We start from the raw sequence: 18,835 nt of genomic DNA, 5'->3' as shown, positions 1-18,835 counted from the left end.
TTGACGGTGCCTAACTTGTTTCATTTCCTATAATGACCTCCAGTGCCATACATGTTGCTGCAAAATACATAATTTGATTATTTTTATATGCCTGAATAGTACTTCATAGCATTTTTAACTTTAAAATGATTGACCTAGATTTATATTTTATTTTTTTCTCTAATTTGAGATCCTCCCACCTTCTGTCTACAAAATTGTCAATCTGTAACAATGGGGAGAGTTATATTCTTTTTTTTTTTTTCTTTTTGAGGGTGTAGACTCTCTCATTAGGAAGAAATCTAGATATGAACAGGCTGACACTATGAAATATCTCTCATCAGTATCAAGCTCTACCCCACCAGAGCAGTTCCAGTTTTCTCTTTTAACCATTTCCTTTCCATCATTATGAGGGTGCTGTTAACATTTCTTCCATGTCCCAAATAAGCAGCAGTTCCCCATCATGTACAGGATAATGTCCATAATATTTTGATCTGCTATTCATTTGCTACCTTGACAACCTCTTCTCACCTTTGAAGTTGTTCAAATATAAGTTCTTTCTATGAAAGAAGACATTTCCCCCAAAATCCACTCCTGATACTAGCTTTTATTTCTATAGATAGCACTTATATTTCTTGGTAATTTGTTATATGTGTATTTTACTTGCTCCTTAAGACTATGGGAGGTGTACTAACTTTGTATGCCTTCTCTATATCCTATCTCCACAGATCACACTCTATTCAACCCCTAGTATGATGCTTGGAACAGAGTAAGTTCTCTTTAGATTCACGTAGCTAATCAAGAGCTTTATGGAGCCTTTGGCTATGTCTTCACTAAGTAGAAACAGTGTGGGCACACACACTCATTTGAATTCTACAGGCCCACATTTGAATTCTGACTATAGAATTTATGAACTGAGTGATTTCAGGAAAGTTGATTAGTCTCAGGAACACCACATTCCTGATATGTAAACAGAAATACTGACTTTACCTTTCTTGAAGGGTTGCTGTGAGAAATACATACAAAATAATATGTATAAAGTTCTGAAATAAGATGTGGAATGAAATACCACAGAAAATGCATTGGTCATGCATACCTAGAACAACCATGCAACACACACAAACATACACACAGACACACACAGACACACACACACACAATAGAAAAGACTGATTTGAAGGCAGCTAAGAGCTCCTGAAGACACAGAACTAGAGGTATATGACTCCAGAGAGGAAGAACTTCGAAGAGTCAGAAGCAAAATGGCCTGAGAGGGAAACATAAAAATGAAGACAGTAACAAAGAACTAAGAGAAGGGCAATGAGGATAAACATAACTAAAAATTTACTGAATATGAACTGTATAAAACAATTAGACTTATGTTTTATGGGGTTCTGTTATATATGAAATTAAAATGTATAACCAAAATTATACAAAAAGCATAAGTATACATGCTATTAAAATGTTCTAATGTTCTAGTTTCATTTTGGAAGTGGTATAAGTCATAATTTGTGTTAGAATTAATAATGCATATTATAATCTTTAGGGTAACCAATTAAAGAATAGCAAAAGAGTAGACAATACATTTACATAAAGGGAAAATAAAGCAATATAAGATAGTATATAATCTGTCTTAACCTCCCTCACCTCTCTGAGCTCCTATCCCCTAATTGTCCTCTTGGAGTCTGGCAGGGACATACCCATCTCCGATTCTTTATTTTGGAAGTTTCTCCTGCCTGGCACAGCTTTCCCTCGATATATGCATGGTTCTGCCTCTCCTCTCATATGGGTTTTAAATTTCCTGTATTTCTTCCCCTCATGATTTTCTTAGCTCTTACCACCAACATGCAATGTATTTTACTTATTTACCTTACTGATTTCTTTTCTTGATCACTAGACAGTAGCTCCATTTCTGTTTATCTTGTTCATCACTGTGTTGCCAGTGCCTACACTTCTGCTTCACCCATAGTAGGTAATTCATAAATAGTTTTGAATGGATTGATACTTTCATATCAGAAGGAACAGAGAGAACATTGCTATGGTCTGAATGTTTGCCACCCCCAAATTTATATGTTGAAATTCTAAGCCTCAAGATGAAGCCTCTGGGAGATGATTAACCACGAAGGCTGAGTGGGATGAGTGCCTTTATAAAAAAGGTTCACAGGGAGCTGTTTTTCCTCCTCCACCATATGCAGACACAGTGAGAAGGCTCCATCTATGAGGAGCAAGCCCTAATCAGATACTGAATTTGCCAATACCTTGATCTGGGACTTCCCAGACCCCAGAACTGGGAGAAATAAATAATTTTTATTTATATACCACCCAATTTTATGTTATTTTGTTATAGCAGCTCAAATGGACTAAGTCAATATTGACTTCCAATTTGGGGCAAGATGAATTAGAAATAATCAAGGGAAAACAAGATATTATGTTATTTGGAGAATTAAGATAACACTTGAAATAGCCAACTGTCTTTTTAAAAGTAGAAACCGTGTAACTGCAGTAATTTCATTTTTAAAACCAAATGATCTCATTTTTTAAATGAAAAGTCAGATCACATAAGCACCCAAGTGAAATTTAAGATAACAGATAGACATTAAGACTAGACTCGGAAGTCTGATATTTTCTGGAAGTTAGAGGATATAAGAAAATCATGTCCACTCATTATTTGGTGCTGTATTTGAAATATTACTTATGATTGGTAAATACTGTTATGTACTATTTAATAAATATTTATAGATTTGTTTTGGTGGCAACTTTTGTGCATTTAGCATCTTGTAAATGTGCTCATATAAAACTTTATATAAATAATGCATGAAGAAATCAACAGCATAAAGCTAGTAAGAAAATAAAGAAATTACATCACTACAGTACCAAGTTTAAAGTGAATCTTTTATTGTGACATTGGGTCCAATTAAGTTTGAAATGCCATAATTTATTAATTCTCCATTGAAACCAATTACATAGGCCAGGAATATGTCAAGATATTAACAGCTCTTCTACCTCAGTTATTTATGAAGGATTAGATAGAAAACTCCAAACATACAAAAAGCCGATTCAAAGAGGTATCACATTTGCTACTGTTTACATTTCTACCTTCCAAAACCCATGTCGAAATGTAATCCCCAATAAGGCAGGATTGACAGTTGGAGCTCATGAGAAGTAATTGAGTCATAAGGTCTGCACCCTCATAAGGCGTTGAAACATTCATAAGTTAATGGATTAATAGGTTATTATGAGAATAAGACTGATGGCTTCGTAAGAAGAGGAATAAAGACTTGAGCAAACATGCCGCCTCATCATAGGATGCCCTGTGCTACTTCGAGACCCTGCAGAGAGTTCCCGTCTGCAGGAAGGCTCTCCCCAGATGTACATCCTTGGACTTGAACTTCCCAGTTCCAGAACTGTAAGAACTAAACCTTACCCCACCCCTACGTCTCTTAAAAAATAAATTACCTATTTTCAAGTATTCTGTTGTAAGCAACAAAAAACTAAGACACAATTAGAGCTGCTTTCCATTGGCAATAAAACTTTGAGAGAGGATTGCTAATCTGAAGAGAGCACTGGGGGATGGTTTTAACTTAATACCCAGTTGAGAAGTTTCTGTCTTTGTGTTTTAAGTTTTATCAGTTAAAATGGGTAGAAAAAAAAGTTTATAATCATAGAAAATACTGAATATTGCATTCACTTTTTTAAAAAAGTTTTTTTTTTCTTTTTCATTTAATTCTGTTGTTATACATTTATTAAAATATAAATAAATTTTTGGTCCTTATTTAGTTAGTACCTTACTGAATTGTAAACTACATATCATCCTTATTCTTTTGTACTATCTGCCTAAATTATAAAATGCATATTTTGTTCTTTATTTGCCAAATATTTATTGAGTACCTACTTATTTACCAAGGACTCTTTTGTGTGTTAAAGATACATTGAGAAATAAGACCAAAAACATTCCTGAGTCCGTGAGACCTACAAATAAGCATAATTGTATAATTTTTAAAAGGTGGTAATTATTATGGGAAAAATAAAGCAGGTAAGGACAAAAGGGATAGGGAATTTTAATTACAGTTGCCAATGTATGACTCATTGAAAAAGTGATTTGATTTATTTTTTGACGTGTGATGCTGCTTTGACAATAGATTCTAATGAATAAGCATTCAAACTGGAAAAATGCTAATCTTCTAACTGTGATAATAATTGAATTATTTGGAGAAAAAAATCAGGTAAAGTTAGTGAGTAGTGGTCAGATTCTACATTTTTCTCTTAAAAAATAGAATCAAGATATTTTCCTGATAGGTTAGCTATGGGCATTAAAAGGACATAAATAAAGAAGATAAGAAGCAAATGGTAGAATGAAGTGCCATTAATGAGAAGAAAATCAGATGAATGAGTTTGTGCACAGTATGAGAAGTTCATATTAATGTTTAACTGAGTGTTACAGCTCCAAATGGGAACACTGAGTCCATTAGTTGTAGGTAAGAGTCTAGATTTTGCAAGCTAAAACAGAGATGGAGCTATAAATTGGGGATTTTCACAACATAAGTGGTCCGTCAATTAACATAATTGTGTGGAATTGCTAAAATAATCTCATGTAGAGATAAGAGTTTCAGAGATTCGGCTCTAAACATTCCAGTATTAAAAGGATGAAGAGAAGGCATACAAGTAGCAGTACTAAATGAGTTGTAGGAGTAAGATGGAGAAAAAGGAAGGGAGTATCATGCCTTCAAAATTACAAATGAAGTATATGAAAAAGAAGGAAGTGCTTTGCCAGCTTAAAGGCTGCTGACGGTCAAATACAATGAAAACTGATAGTTTGTCACTGGATTTAAGAATATGAAAGTAATTTGAGATTTTGATAAGAGTATTTTAGAAGAATGGTGGTACAAGACCAGATCATCTGTAAAAAGGGGCAGAATTGACCTAACATGGATTCAGGGAGTACCCTTGAACAGTAGCAGGAAGCAAAGCAGAGTATACGCAGGCAGGTGGAGAAATACACAGTTGGAAGTTTCGGAAAGTTTTCTTCCAATTACTTCAATTTTTTCAGTGAAATATGGAGCAAAATAATGAATTGAAAATGAGGATGGAACAAAAAAATTCCTAACTTTAGGTGCATACATTTCTGCTCAATCTTTTATTTTTCTTTAAATTCCCACGTTTTGCAGAATTTTCAAATAAGTTTTTTCCCATCCTCTATCACAGATCCTTCACAAATAATTCTGGAAGTTCAATCTATTATTTCTTTATAAAATTAAATAAATAAATTAATAATTTATTCTTAATTTTAACTTTCACTTCAAAGAAAAACTGGCATCTATTATTTTGTCTGTTAATCAAAATTTTCATTTATATTTTGTATACCATTTCCAGATCTAAAGCCTTTTCTATTCACAAACTACATGGACTAATTAAACAACGTTATTGAATAAAGAAATACCTATATATTCATTAGACACCAAGACAGAAAACATTATTTAAGTAGGAAGCTAAAAAAAAAATAGAGAGAATGTATATACATATATGTATATATGTATATGTATGTGAGAAAGAAAGAAAGAGGGAGAGAGAAAGAATTTAGAGGCGAGACTTTCATTGGGACAAGAGAAAATTGCCAGATTTAGTAATAGTACCCCTGACAATCACAAAACAGAAGAATTACAGTGAAGACAACACCTATACTAACTGCGTTCTCTTAACTTACACAAGAGGTTTCAAAATAAATGAGCTTCTTTAGTCCTCAAAAGTACTCTGTGAGGTAGATACTATTTTTATTCCTATTTTACAGATGAAAACTCTAAAACTTCGGTAGTATATTACGTGTCCAAATTCACACAGCAAGTAAATAGTAAAACTAGAATTTAAAGCCAAACAGTGCTTTGTTGCAAACTTAATCACTATTATACTAAATAATTCACCTACATGGGATAGTAATATAGTTTTATTGGAAGGCTGAAGAATTACCAAAAAATTTAATGGAAAGTTATTTTTAACATATTAGATATTTTTGAAGACTCATTTTAGTACAATGACTTTTGTTTTCAAAAGCAGATATAAACAAAAACTTAAACTATGCTTTAGCTACTGATGTGGAGGATTGATGATGATGTCAATCTGTAAAGAATAATTCCACCAGCAAAACATTTAATAAAGTGTTTCTCCTTGAATGCTATGATGGTGTCATGCCGGTGAAAATAGAAAATTGATGTAAAAACAATGTCACTCTTTTAACTTGCTTAAAAAAAACTTTTTATGAACATATTTATCCTATCTAAATAAAAAAAGTTTCTTATATCACTATGTAAAGACCTTTAAGGGTGTGTATTAGAATCATAATACCAATAATTGGCATTGACTAAATGCACATTATTAGTCTATACTTTCCTGAAGCACTTTACATTTATAATGTCACTTAATTCTTGCACTAGCACTGTACGTTTGGTGTTTTAATAGCTCTAGTTTACAGATGAAGAAACTGAAGACCAGAAAAGTTAAGTAATTAGTCTAAATTGAATAGGTAGTAAGAAGTTAGATAAAACAATTATTATCTTATTCAAAATAGATTTAAAACGTACATTATTCTATACCAAATACTCTGGTGAAAAGCTTCTGGAAATAATAAAACCTGCATATTGTGTAAGTTAGCATCAAAAAACATTATTGACTCCATATTCAACTCAGAATTTTCTCTCCATCTCAAACCCTTGTTCTGTTTGTTTCTTCAACTATTATTCTGTTTAACTGATGACTTGTTTTTTTTTTTTTTTAAATCTCTTTACTTCCAAAAATATATTCACTGAAGGCTTTACAAGGAATTTCCATTAAAATCTGAATCAATTTATCCATTATTTGTATGCTTTCAGATTACATATTTGCTTCATTTCATTACTTAAAAAGATTAGTGACTGCTACATGCTCTTTAATTAGTACCAATTATACGATCAATTGAAAGATAGAAGTTATAGAAAAGAATAACTCTTACAAAACAGTCACTTTTCTTTACAATTGGAAAGGTAGATTAACAATTGGAGAACATACTGTACTCCGTAAATTTTCATTGAGTATTTTTTGTATCCTGTTACTTATATGTGTAGACAGTATTCAAAAAGTGTGCTTCAATCCATTCAGCTATGGAACCAAACTACATTTCTAGCCTTGAATTATTGTGCCCTTGGAAGAGATAGAACACTTTTGTTTTGCAAGGTAATCATTTAGGGAGAAACTGTGTTTTTCAACTATCATATTCTATAATCATGAATCATTTTATATTGAAAATCGATGAACTAATTCTTTAGTGATTTATGTAGGACTGCTTGGAGATGACAAATAAACCAATCAAACATAATTGCAAGTAAATTACTTAAATCTAAATTTTAGATAGATACATGACTTCACCATGAACATTTGAAATAGTCTACGTTCTTTATGTTCAGGTAGCTTTAACTGCCTCCATGACTATCTGCTTTATTACGAACAAAGACATGAAATGAAAAGCATCATAATTAAAATGCCTAACTATCCAAATGCTTTCAGCATTGTACTCAATGCATTGCTTTTTTTTCCTGTAAATTTGCTGAAAGAGAAGCTGGAACAATGGAATTAAATGAAGAACTGAAAAAATATGCAATCTCAGCTTTAAGAAATCAATGAAACCACATTAAGATCAAGTAGTAATTTGTCAAAATATTTCTACATATTAATCGTTAGAAAGTTTTGCCAAGCACATGTAATCCTGAAAAAACTGCTTCAATTGGCACAATATACTCAGGATGAAATAATATAGCATATCATGGCTATCTTTCAGGGCTATTTCTATGATATTTCAATCTAGACATTCCTTCAGAGAATACACGTAAATGCTACTACGCTTGTAATATTGCTGATTGTAAGAGATATTTGTATTCAGAATAGAAACTATAAAAAATAGTATTAATAGCCTATAGAGATACATACAGAGTAGTTTAAAGGAGTATGTTTAATGGATCAGAAGGTAATAAAGAAAAACTATGTGATTTGAGAAAGATTTATGATTATCAAAATATAATTATAACATTAATTTAGATTGTAATCACAATTGGACACACATATGAAATGAATTAACAGCAAAGTTAATTATTCAAAAAAACTAGTAAAATATTTTTAAATGGAGAACAATACATCATACATAAATAAATCAATATGTAAAAGTAGAATTAGAAAATTGTTTCTATAATACTTGGAATATTTTTGGAAACACAGGAATTACAGAATGTTAGATGTCGCATTATTATTTATATTGTGATTCACACATAATTACTATGTTTAAATACGAAATTGTATTCCATTATTTAACTGCATTAACAAAGCTGTGGTCATTCATTGTCTACAAATAAACTGAATATATGAATAAGTACCTTGAGAAATACTTTCACACAGTATTTTTTTTCTTTTAGTTGATGTTTTTCATCTTAGTTTTTTGAAAAGTATGGTATTTCAAATTGCTAATTTGTTTCATGAAAGTAGTCTAGTATCTCTCTGTGTATCTGTATTTGATCTCTGATTTTCACCACAACCATATTTTATGTACTGCCATAGTTTTATTTAGAGACCTATAACTGGACTATGATTAATATTTTACATAATCTCTTCTCCTTAACTGTATGAGACCCACAAATTTAAAATTTTTTATGTGAATGTCTACTTTGTATATGCTTCCATGACAAGATATTGGACTCTGTACTACTAACTCTGGGAGTTTTGTTTTGCGTTTGTGTATTATGATTTTCCAAAATGATAAGGTTTAATAAAGTACTACTGAAGCAAATAATTGGAGTCATTTCTCCTCAGAGTTTGTATTCAAAGTAACTAAAATATATGAGGGCCATCCTCTTTTTTCACTTAAATAGTGTCTGTTGTCTAGTTTTACTCTCTAATAAAGTAAAGCATTACCTTTTCTTCCTAACGTCCAGTTTCCCTATATGGCTTGCCACTAAAAGCAAGTGTCAAACATTACTTTAGTCTCTATATTTTCATTTGTGAATAAAGAGTATCGAATCTATGAAATAACTGGTATTGTATTTCACCGTATCGTGAAAGTTAAGATCATATTAATTCATTATGTTAGGTTGAAGCACATAGAAAAGGTTTGCCTTGATAAAGTAATTATATCTTATTCTAGAACAACAGTTGCCAGAACAGATAAAAAGAATATCAACACCTGAATTAGTAACCATATAACTGCCCATGGGTTAACCACAAGTCTTAAAGAAACAGAAAAAAAATTTGAGAAAGTATATTTTGTATTTAAAATCTCAAAATTATGCAAAAATTCTAAAGAAATGTTCACTAGAAGAGATCTCTAGTAATAAGAGCAGAGAGTTCTACATTGAGTACGATTTATATAATCTCATTTGATTGTTCAAAAAAATACTCGGAAGTAGGATTAATTTTTAGAAATAGAAAGGTTAAGTGATTTATTTGAGGGCCTCAGCTTAGAAAACGATTAAGCCTGGAGAAGAAACAAAGTCCTCTAACTTAAAATCAAAATGCTGTGTCCAACTGTTAAATGCATGATGAGAAAAGTTGGGTCTAAGTTGCTTTTAAGCCCAAGTTTCTTTTATTTATACAATCAAATGTTTTTCATCTATTCTTTTCTTCCCATGTAAAAACATAATTTAGCTTCTAGGACAACTAGTCACAGTCTCCCTTGGATTTGTGCACTAATGTATATTCAGAGACACTAAAGATATCCCCAGTGCCACTGCATTTTCCCTAGATTCTGCCTTGGCACATAGTAGTTGCACAACAGATATTTATTTTGTGACTAAAAGAATGAACCTTCCATGGCTCTGTTTGGGAGTAATTATTTCATCTACGAGCATCAATCCAAAGGTAGTTTATTAAAATGTTAAATGTGATATGAACATTTGTGATGAAAAAATTCCTCTTGAAGAGGTGCAACGTATGTGTGATACATACTATCTATAACATTTACATATCTGTCTTCTTCAAGATAAATCTGTTAATTATAAAACGTGTGATATCTAAAGTTGTCTAAGGAGTTGGAATGTATAAGTTTCTAGAAGCTTAATCTTTTATTTAACATATACTCATAAGAAAATAACATGCCAATATTTCCAAATGACTTTTTGTGATCCTCAGACAGCGAGGCCAAAATTTAGTATTGTCTGTGAAATATCTTCAACAGCTTCCTGTTGGTACCTGCATATAAAACTCAGACGTCTTGGCCGGGCGCGGTGGCTCAAGCCTGTAATCCCAGCACTTTGGGAGACCGAGGCGGGTGGATCACGAGGTCAGGAGATCGAGACTATCCTGGCTAACATGGTGAAACCCCGTCTCTACTAAAAATACAAAAAAAAACTAGCCGGGCGTGGTGGCGGGCGCCTGTAGTCTCAGCTACTTGGGAGGCTGAGGCGGGAGAATGGCGTGAACCCGGGAGGTGGAGCTTGCAGTGAGCCGAGATCACGCCACTGCACTCCAGCCTGGGAGACACAGCGAGACTCCGTCTCAAAAAAAAAACAAAAAAAAACAAAAAAAAAACAAAAACAAAAAAACTCAGACGTCTTTTTGAGTGTCTCTTATTATGTTGTCCTTTCCGTATGTGAAATAAACAAAATCAGGAGAGTATCCAAACTAACGTTTGATAGTAACCATGTGTTACTATCAAGCTATAGCTCTTCTCTTCTTTTCACTAATTTTTCTATAGTTTCTCTACCTTCTGTTTCCATACCTCTTTAGTACTGAGTCAAACAGAAAATGAAACTATTATTAGCGTAACTACTATTCTTCTAGGCCAGACTGCATGTGTCTGTGGGAGTTGGCAGTGAAGGACTATAAAAGGGGCTTGGAAATAATTGTCAAAAAACAGAAATTGGTTGAATTTGCCTTCATTTAAGCATGCAAAATTTTGAACACATCCAGAAATTTCTCTAAAATGATGCTTGGAGTTATGGGAGATTGGTGGCATCTCTACTAGATATGGGTCACAAACTTCAGATAATTCTATAGATCACTTCAAAAATGTTGTCTTTAACTCCTCTCTCTGGCTTCTTCCCTCTGTGGTGTCACATTGTAGTAATACTAAAAGCAGCAACTATTTTTGCCAACATCTCTGAATTGACATTATACCTATTGTCTACTCAAGGTAGTATGCATTTCTGATGATTGACAGCAAGAAGTCCATACTCTGCACCAAAAGAACACCTCCTCATTGTTGCAGAAACCTCCTATTACCATGCTGGACAATCAAAACTCCCAATATGCAAACAAGATTTTTGGAAAGTGAAAATCGATGTGTGTGTGTGCACAGGTATATATGTGGAAATTTATGGAAAGAATATAGGACATATTTTAACAGAGATGAGACAATTGGAGAATTACTTTTACTTTTTTTATTGGTAAATAAAATATCCAACATGATTATTTAAATATTTACAGTTTGAGGTATCAATTGATTTAAGTATAGAAAGAACATTAAAAAAATGAATGGGGAGAGATTTTCCTTATAGTAGTTTACACAAACTATTAACTCAAAACCAATATAAAAGATTACATCTGTGTGCTGAAAGCAGTGGCAATCAATTGCAAACTAAGTTGTAATTTTAACTGAAAAATCAGTAAACAAAAATTGAAATAGTAATTTTTGCTTTTCTTACAAACTGGTAAGCGGAAGGAGGATTTAATTAAGAGGGTATTAAAAACTATACAGGAATTATCTTAGAAGTTTTGGAGAAATTTATGAGGACTATAAAGTTTATAAACGTGGTAGTATAAGTGTTTTCACGTTGCTAAATTAAATTGAGAAATGTATTATTCATTCACATTTTTCTTCACATAGTTATATTGGTAATATGTTTTTAGTATTCGTTATTAAAAGTTATATCATGGGGTGGGGGTAGCGGGGAGGGATAGCATTAGGAGATACACCTAATGTAAATGACGAGTTAATGGGTGCAGCACACCAACATGGCACATGTAAACATATGTAACAAACCTGCATGTGGTGCACATGTACCCTAGAACTTAAAGTATAATAATAAATAAATCCATAAATAAATAAATTCATAAATAAAATTTTATCAGCATAATAGCCAGCCTTCAAGATGGCCCTCAATGATCCCTACCTTCAGATATTCACAACCCATTATTCTCTCCCATCTTATATCAGAATTGTCTTGTGTGACCTGCAGAATATGGCAAAGTAATGGTATGTTACTCCTGAGGTTGTGTATTGTCTTAAATGCTCTCTCTGGGATCACTAGGTCTATGGGAAGCCAAATCATGAGTATCTCTATGGAAAGGCCCACATGATAAAGAGCTGAGGTTTCCAAACAACAGCCAGCAAGGAACTGAAGTCTCCTGCCAAAAGCCTTGTAAGTGAATCTGGAACATTAAGGAGCCAGGTCAAGTCTTCAGATGACTACAGCCTCTGCCTATGTCTTGACTGCAATTTCATGAGCCCCTGAGTCAAAATTAACCAGCTAAGATACAGCCAGGTTCCTGATATTTGGAAACAGTGTGATAAAATACATATTTGTTGTTTTGTGCTGCTCAGTTTGAGGATAAGTTTGTATCTCCAAATAAACGATACATAAAGAAAAATAATTGTAGTAATGTGAGGAAGAAAAGGGATAAAAGAAAAAAGGAAAATATGAAATACATAATCTTATAATTCATATCGTAGGTGAATGCACAAATATATCCCAATTTTCCTGAACTAGTCAGCATGAATTGAAGGAAAGAATAGTACAACTTCTTAAAAAATAAATAATATTCATAAATCATTACCCAAGCACTAAAACATTTCTGAATGGCACGTATCTGACTCTGATCTCCTCTTGCATCCTGTACAAATATCGTCCTTACAACTTCATGTTGTTTGTTATGCTTACACATAATTTTATCACTCTAGATAGTGATTAATATATGTGTGTATATAGAAGTTCATATTGATGTGTTATTCCATTGGTTCTGGAATTGCATAAAACAAGTATCATACTCTGTGTAGTTTTCCTGGATTTGATCTTTTCATTCAAAATTATGTTTTTATGATACATCCATGTTATTATATGTATCATAATACATATAATTTGTTTACCCTCTTAAATAGTATTCTATAATGCTATAGACTGAATGTTTATGTCCCCCCAAAGTTCATATGTTGAGGCCTAATTCCCAAGGTGATGGTGCTTGGAAGTGGGACTTTCAGAGAGAGAGAGAGAGAGAGTTAAGTTGTGAGCATAGAGCCCTCATGAATGGAATCAGTACCCTTAGAAGAAAAGAGACTACACTTACCTCTTTGTGTGTGTTTTTGTCTCTTTCCCTCTCTTCAGGCCATGTAAGGATACAATGAGATGGCAATTGTCTCCAGACACAGGATCTGCCATTGTTTCAGAGTTGGAATTCCCAGCTTCTAAAATTTTGAGAAATAAATATTGGTCTTTTAAGTCTCCCAGTCTATGTTATTCTTACTCTAGCAGCCCACAGTTACTAAGACACATTGTGTGAAGACACCAACATTTTATTTATCCATTTTTGTTATCAGGGGACATCGGGTTTGATTCTAGGTTTTGTTGTTAAAATCAACACTGCTATGAACATTCTTATACGTGCCTTTTGGTTGACTTCTAAAACATTTTGTCATGCATTTGAACACAGAGTAATTTTTATGTCATAGCATATGGGGTGCTCAACTTTAGAACTCAATGCTGAATTTTGTACCAGAAAGTTGTGTCAGTTGGCACTTTCATTGCCAAAAATAGGACAGGTCAGTGGTGCAATACTTCTCAAGTATTTCATGTTATCTGATTTTTTTTCTCTCTTTCTTTCTTTCTTTTTTTTTTTTTGGCCACTCGAAGGAGTGTAAAATGAAATTTCATTGTGGTCAAACATCGCTCTCATTAATCATGAAAGTGATGAGACTGAGGATCTCTTTTTACGGTGATCTTTTCTTTCCTGCTGGGGAATGACTGCATATATTTGCTAATTTTTCTATAGGGCTACATGGTAGATTGTTTTAGAAATGACCCCAGTCATTTGTTTCATCCCAAAGGTCTGATATCAATTCTACCCTCAAGAGTTAGGTTCTATATTTCCTCCCATTGACTTTGAATTGGCCCTTGACTTGATTTGACAAATGAAATGAGAAGCAATGCTGTGTGACTTTGGGGCCCAGACTTAGACAGCTCTTAGTACTTCTGTTTTCACTTTTCCAAATCCTGAACCATCAGTTAAAGAAGTCTGACTAACAAGCTAGATGAAGAAGTCACGTGGAGATAAGACCTGAAAGATGTGACCACATGTTGTCACTTATAAGTGAGAGCTAAGTAATAAGAACTTATTGACAAAAAGAAGGAAACAACAGGCATAGGGGCCTACTTGAGCGGGAGGGTGGCGTGTAGAAGAGCAGAAAAGGTAACTATTGGGTACTGAGCTTAATACCTGAATGATGAAATAATGTGTACAACAATCCCTGCAACACGTGTTTCTTACGTATAAAAACCTTCACATGTACCCTCAAACATAAAATAAAAGTTAAAAACAAAAAAAAACAAAAAAAAAAAAAAACAGAGTCCTGGCCGGTTCTTAAGCATTTGGCTACTCCAAAGCAGTTGCTGGAAATGTCTGAGTCGTGTCATCTTGGACTTTTCTGTCCTTGTCTGTCTGTCACGTCGATACAATGGAGCCCAGAGACAAGTTATTTCCATTGAGCATTGCCTAAATTACAGAACAATTTAAAAAAGTGATTCCCGGCCGGGCATAGTGGCTCACGCCTGTAATCCCAGCACTTTGGGAGGCCGAGACGGGCGGATCACGAAGTCAGGAGACCCAGATCATCCTGGCTAACACGGTGAAACCTGGTCTCTACTAAAAATACAAAAAATTATCTGGGCATGGTGGCCGGCGCCTGTAGTCCCAGCTACTCTGGAGGCTGAGGCAGGAGAATGGCATGAATTTGGGAGGCAGAGCTTTCAGTGAGCCGAGATAGCACCACTGCACTCCAGCCTGGAAGACAAAGTGAGACTCCGTCTCAATAAATAAATAAATAAATAAATAAATAAATAAATAAATAATAAAATAAAATAAAATGGTTCCTGCTTTAATCCAATAAATGGTGGAGTGGTTTGTTATATAGCAACTGACTATTAAAACATTGTTTTCTTATTATACATTTTTCATTCCAGTGTTTGAGTTATGAGCTACAAATATTTCCCCCAGTTTATAGCTTGATTTTTAGCTTTTTAACCTATCTTTGGATGAATAGAAGTTTTTGAACTTAATATATCCACATTTAAAATGCTCATGCTTTAATAGTGAACACTTTTGAAAATTTTCAAAAATCTACCACTTCTGAATATCAAAAATATATTCATCTGTATTTTCTTTCAAACATTTTAAAGCTTTGTCTGTGGTGTTTCAAGTTTTAAGCCATCTGGGTTTCAATTATGGATGTGTTTTGATGAAGGAATTCAATTTCATTTTTCTTTCCATATGGATAACAAATTTTTGCTGCTCATTTCGCCACCTCAGCCCTAAATCAAAGTGGCATATTTGTGTGGATCTATTTTTGGGTTCACTATTTTGTTCTATATGTCAGTTTGCCTAACTTTGTACACTTTTTACACTGTCTGAATTACTATAACTTAAAATAAGCCTCTGGATTTAGCAAAGACATTTCTTCCACATTTTTCTTCTTGAGAGAGGGTTAAACTATTTATAGTCATTCGCTACTTTATGTAAATTTTAGAGTCATTGAATCTGTAGATAAGTTTGGATCTGTAGAAAAGGAATGATATATTTATGATATTTATTCATTCTACCTATTGATATTGGGTATATCTCATTATTTTAGAGTTTTAACTTTTTAAGTTAAATGATATAATTTTCTGTGCACACGTCTTGCACATTTATTATGGTAATTTCTTTTTTTGTTGTTGTGTTTGGAGATGGAGTGAGTTTTGATCTTGCTGCCCAGGCTGGAGTGCAATATTGCAATCACAGCTCACTGCAACTTCTGCCTCCTGGGTTCAAGCAATTCTCCTGCCTCAGCCTCCAGAGTAGCTGGGATTACAGGCATGCACCACCACGCCAGGCTATTACAGTAATATATAGATGCTTTTATTTTTTCTTGCTATTTAAATTTCTAAATATTGCTTGTAAGCATTTTAATTCGCTTATTGATCAATCTGCTTATTATTCTTGCTTCAGTCCACAGTATTATTTATCTTATTATTGCTAATACTGATATGCCTATAGCATCTTTCTCCCAATCCTACTTTTAAACAATCATGTCAATGGCAAGTGATGATTACTTGCTGTCTTTATAATCCTCATCCTTGTATATTTTTCTTTGTTCTAGCTATTTGCCTCCTACAATGTTGAATATACATACAGAGATAATGGGCCTGCCCCTGATTATGAAGGAGATACCGCTCTCAATACTCAGAGTTATGTTTATTGAAAATATTTTTACTTTATGTTTATTAGGTTAAATAATTTTTGGCATATTACAAATATCCTAAGGATTTCTGTCTAAGCATTTTTAAAAGTAATAGTCATCAAATTATATCATTTTTTAACAGAGTGAGACAATTCTTTTTTCCCATAATTTAGCAATTGACTTAACCATCTATTGATTTTTTTTATTGTAACAAAGTTATTTTTTATTTCTAGATGCTTCCATTTCAGTTTTATTTCCAAGTGTTTTTCTCACATTTCCCTTCTGGAATGCTTTATTTAGAAACTGCATAAATTGTTTATTTAAACATTTTATATGTAGATATTCTGTATTCTGTGATTGACACTCACAATATAAATAATCCATAGGATTAAAATCAGTTGCATATTGTTTCTTCAGAACTTCACTAAATATTGATGGGATTCTTGAGTGTTTAATAATCCCTGACCATGAATTTATTGCTTCATCTAATTCTATATTGGTTCTAGGTTCTGTATTGAAACGTTTCTCCAGAGATGTTTGCTTCAAATACTAACAAGTAGTTATCTCAGGTCCAGGTTTTTTACCATGCTGATTTTCCTTAGTAGCCCCAATCAAATTATCAGGTATGCTGTTTGGAGCAGCCACATTCTTCCTGGCTGCTTATTGGTCCTAAAGGCTTTCTATGGCTGTCTGCACCTTCATTACTCAGGCCTGAACCCCAAAGTATTTTTTCTTTCCTGACTACCTTTTCTCTATTTGTACTACCCTAGGGTCTGTGATGCTTCCAACCCAGATCACTTTTGTATAATTGGAGACATTCTTTAATTTTATACTTTAAATAGATTTATAAAGGCTGATGAGTTTTCTTAATCAAAGAGAATTGAATGGGCAGTATTTATGAGAAGAACTGCCAGTATAGTCTGAAAATACACAGTTATAGCAAGTTGTTATATATCTTATATTTAAAGCTTGAAAGAAGACTTTTCTTCCCCCCACTAATGCTGTAAGGCCAGTGAGGGCAATCAAGGGGTCAAGAGGACTCAGGCCTTAGTCGTTACTTCATGGATCTTAGCTGACAGAAGCTCCATTGTGATAAATGCATATGCAGTTTTGGAGGTAGGGAGAAAAAGAAAAGATGGTTGGCCACACAATTATATTAACATTTTGTCTAGAAGTACTATGTAACATTTCAACTCGCATTTGATTGAACATAGAAAATCACATAGGGATAGTTTAGTTAAAGTATGTGGAATGTTTCTCCTTTATGAATGATACTACTATGTATTTGTGAATAGTTCTAATTGGTAGAATCTTCTTCCCTTCCATTATAAAAATTTTTTTCTCACTCAGGTATAACATGCTTATGCCTCCCAAAGTAGGCAACCCAAAAGTCTAGCACAATAACCATCATGCCCTATGTTTAGGCCTTTATTATAATCTTAGACCTGATCTCAGCCTCAAGATATATGTACCAAGAAGACAAGTAATATATTCTCCACAAATTCACGAAAGGAGACAGTTTTGGGACAGAGGGAAGGTTTGGAACCATATAGCAGCCCCTTTTCATAGCACTATTGAAATAACACAAGAAAAATATTGAGAGGAGTTTCTAAATCTCACATCCTAGGAATGGAGAATGTTTTTAGATTAGGCTAAGATTTTGCTCCCAGAGAGTAGCTTCTGAGTTCATTGTCTACATCAGCCTGTCATCATTGAGTTTCTCCGTTTTCTTTTTAATTATCTTATGTCATCTTCTTGCAGGCTGAGCAGGCTTCTCAAGCCTTTTCCTGCACATAGAGGAGAGGGAAGTAATGGGAGGGCTTTAAGTACTGAACAATGGCTTCTTTTAATTTATGATTATAATGTTTCATTTAGCAGTACAACTGATTCAGGGACTTGATGGGCTGCTTTTTTATTTGACTCCCCTTCATTGCATGTGCTAAAAACCACAGCCACAATTCTTTAGAGACATGACTAAGTATGATGGACTGAATGTGTCCCTCCCCTAAAATGTATCTGCTGAGATCCTAAACTTCAACATCATTGTATGTGGAAGTGGGTCCTTTGGAAGGTAATTAAGTTATGAGGTTGGAGCACTCATGAATGGTATTAGCATCCTTATAAGAGACACCAAGGAGGGCTTTTGCCCTCTTTTGGCCACGTAAGGATCTAATGAGAAACAAGAGTCTGAAACAAAGAAGAGAAACAAAGAAGAGGACCCTCACATGAACCCAACCTTGTCAGCATCTTGATATCTGACTTCCAGCCTCTAGAGCTGTGAGAAGTAAATTTTTGTTGCTTAAAAGCCACCCAATGTATAACACTTGGTTGCTAAAGTCCAAACTAAGATACTGAGTAACCAAGTTTTGCATAAGATGAGCATATCAGTTCTCCACAGAAAATACATGCTTTATTGAAGTTGCCTCT

General features: G+C 33.6%; 1 pseudogene; it reads left to right on the top strand.

The window, feature by feature from the left end:
• The window catches only part of LOC105550208, a 58,026-nt pseudogene extending 41,597 nt beyond the window's left edge, over window positions 1-16,429 (top strand).
• The last annotated feature ends 2,406 nt before the right edge of the window (window positions 16,430-18,835 follow it).

This window comes from Mandrillus leucophaeus, unplaced genomic scaffold (genome assembly GCF_000951045.1).
Source record: "Mandrillus leucophaeus isolate KB7577 unplaced genomic scaffold, Mleu.le_1.0 Scaffold47, whole genome shotgun sequence".
NCBI lineage: Eukaryota > Metazoa > Chordata > Mammalia > Primates > Cercopithecidae > Mandrillus > Mandrillus leucophaeus.
The sequence above is the reverse complement of the archived record's forward strand: the minus strand, read 5'-3'. Positions and strand labels throughout refer to the sequence as shown.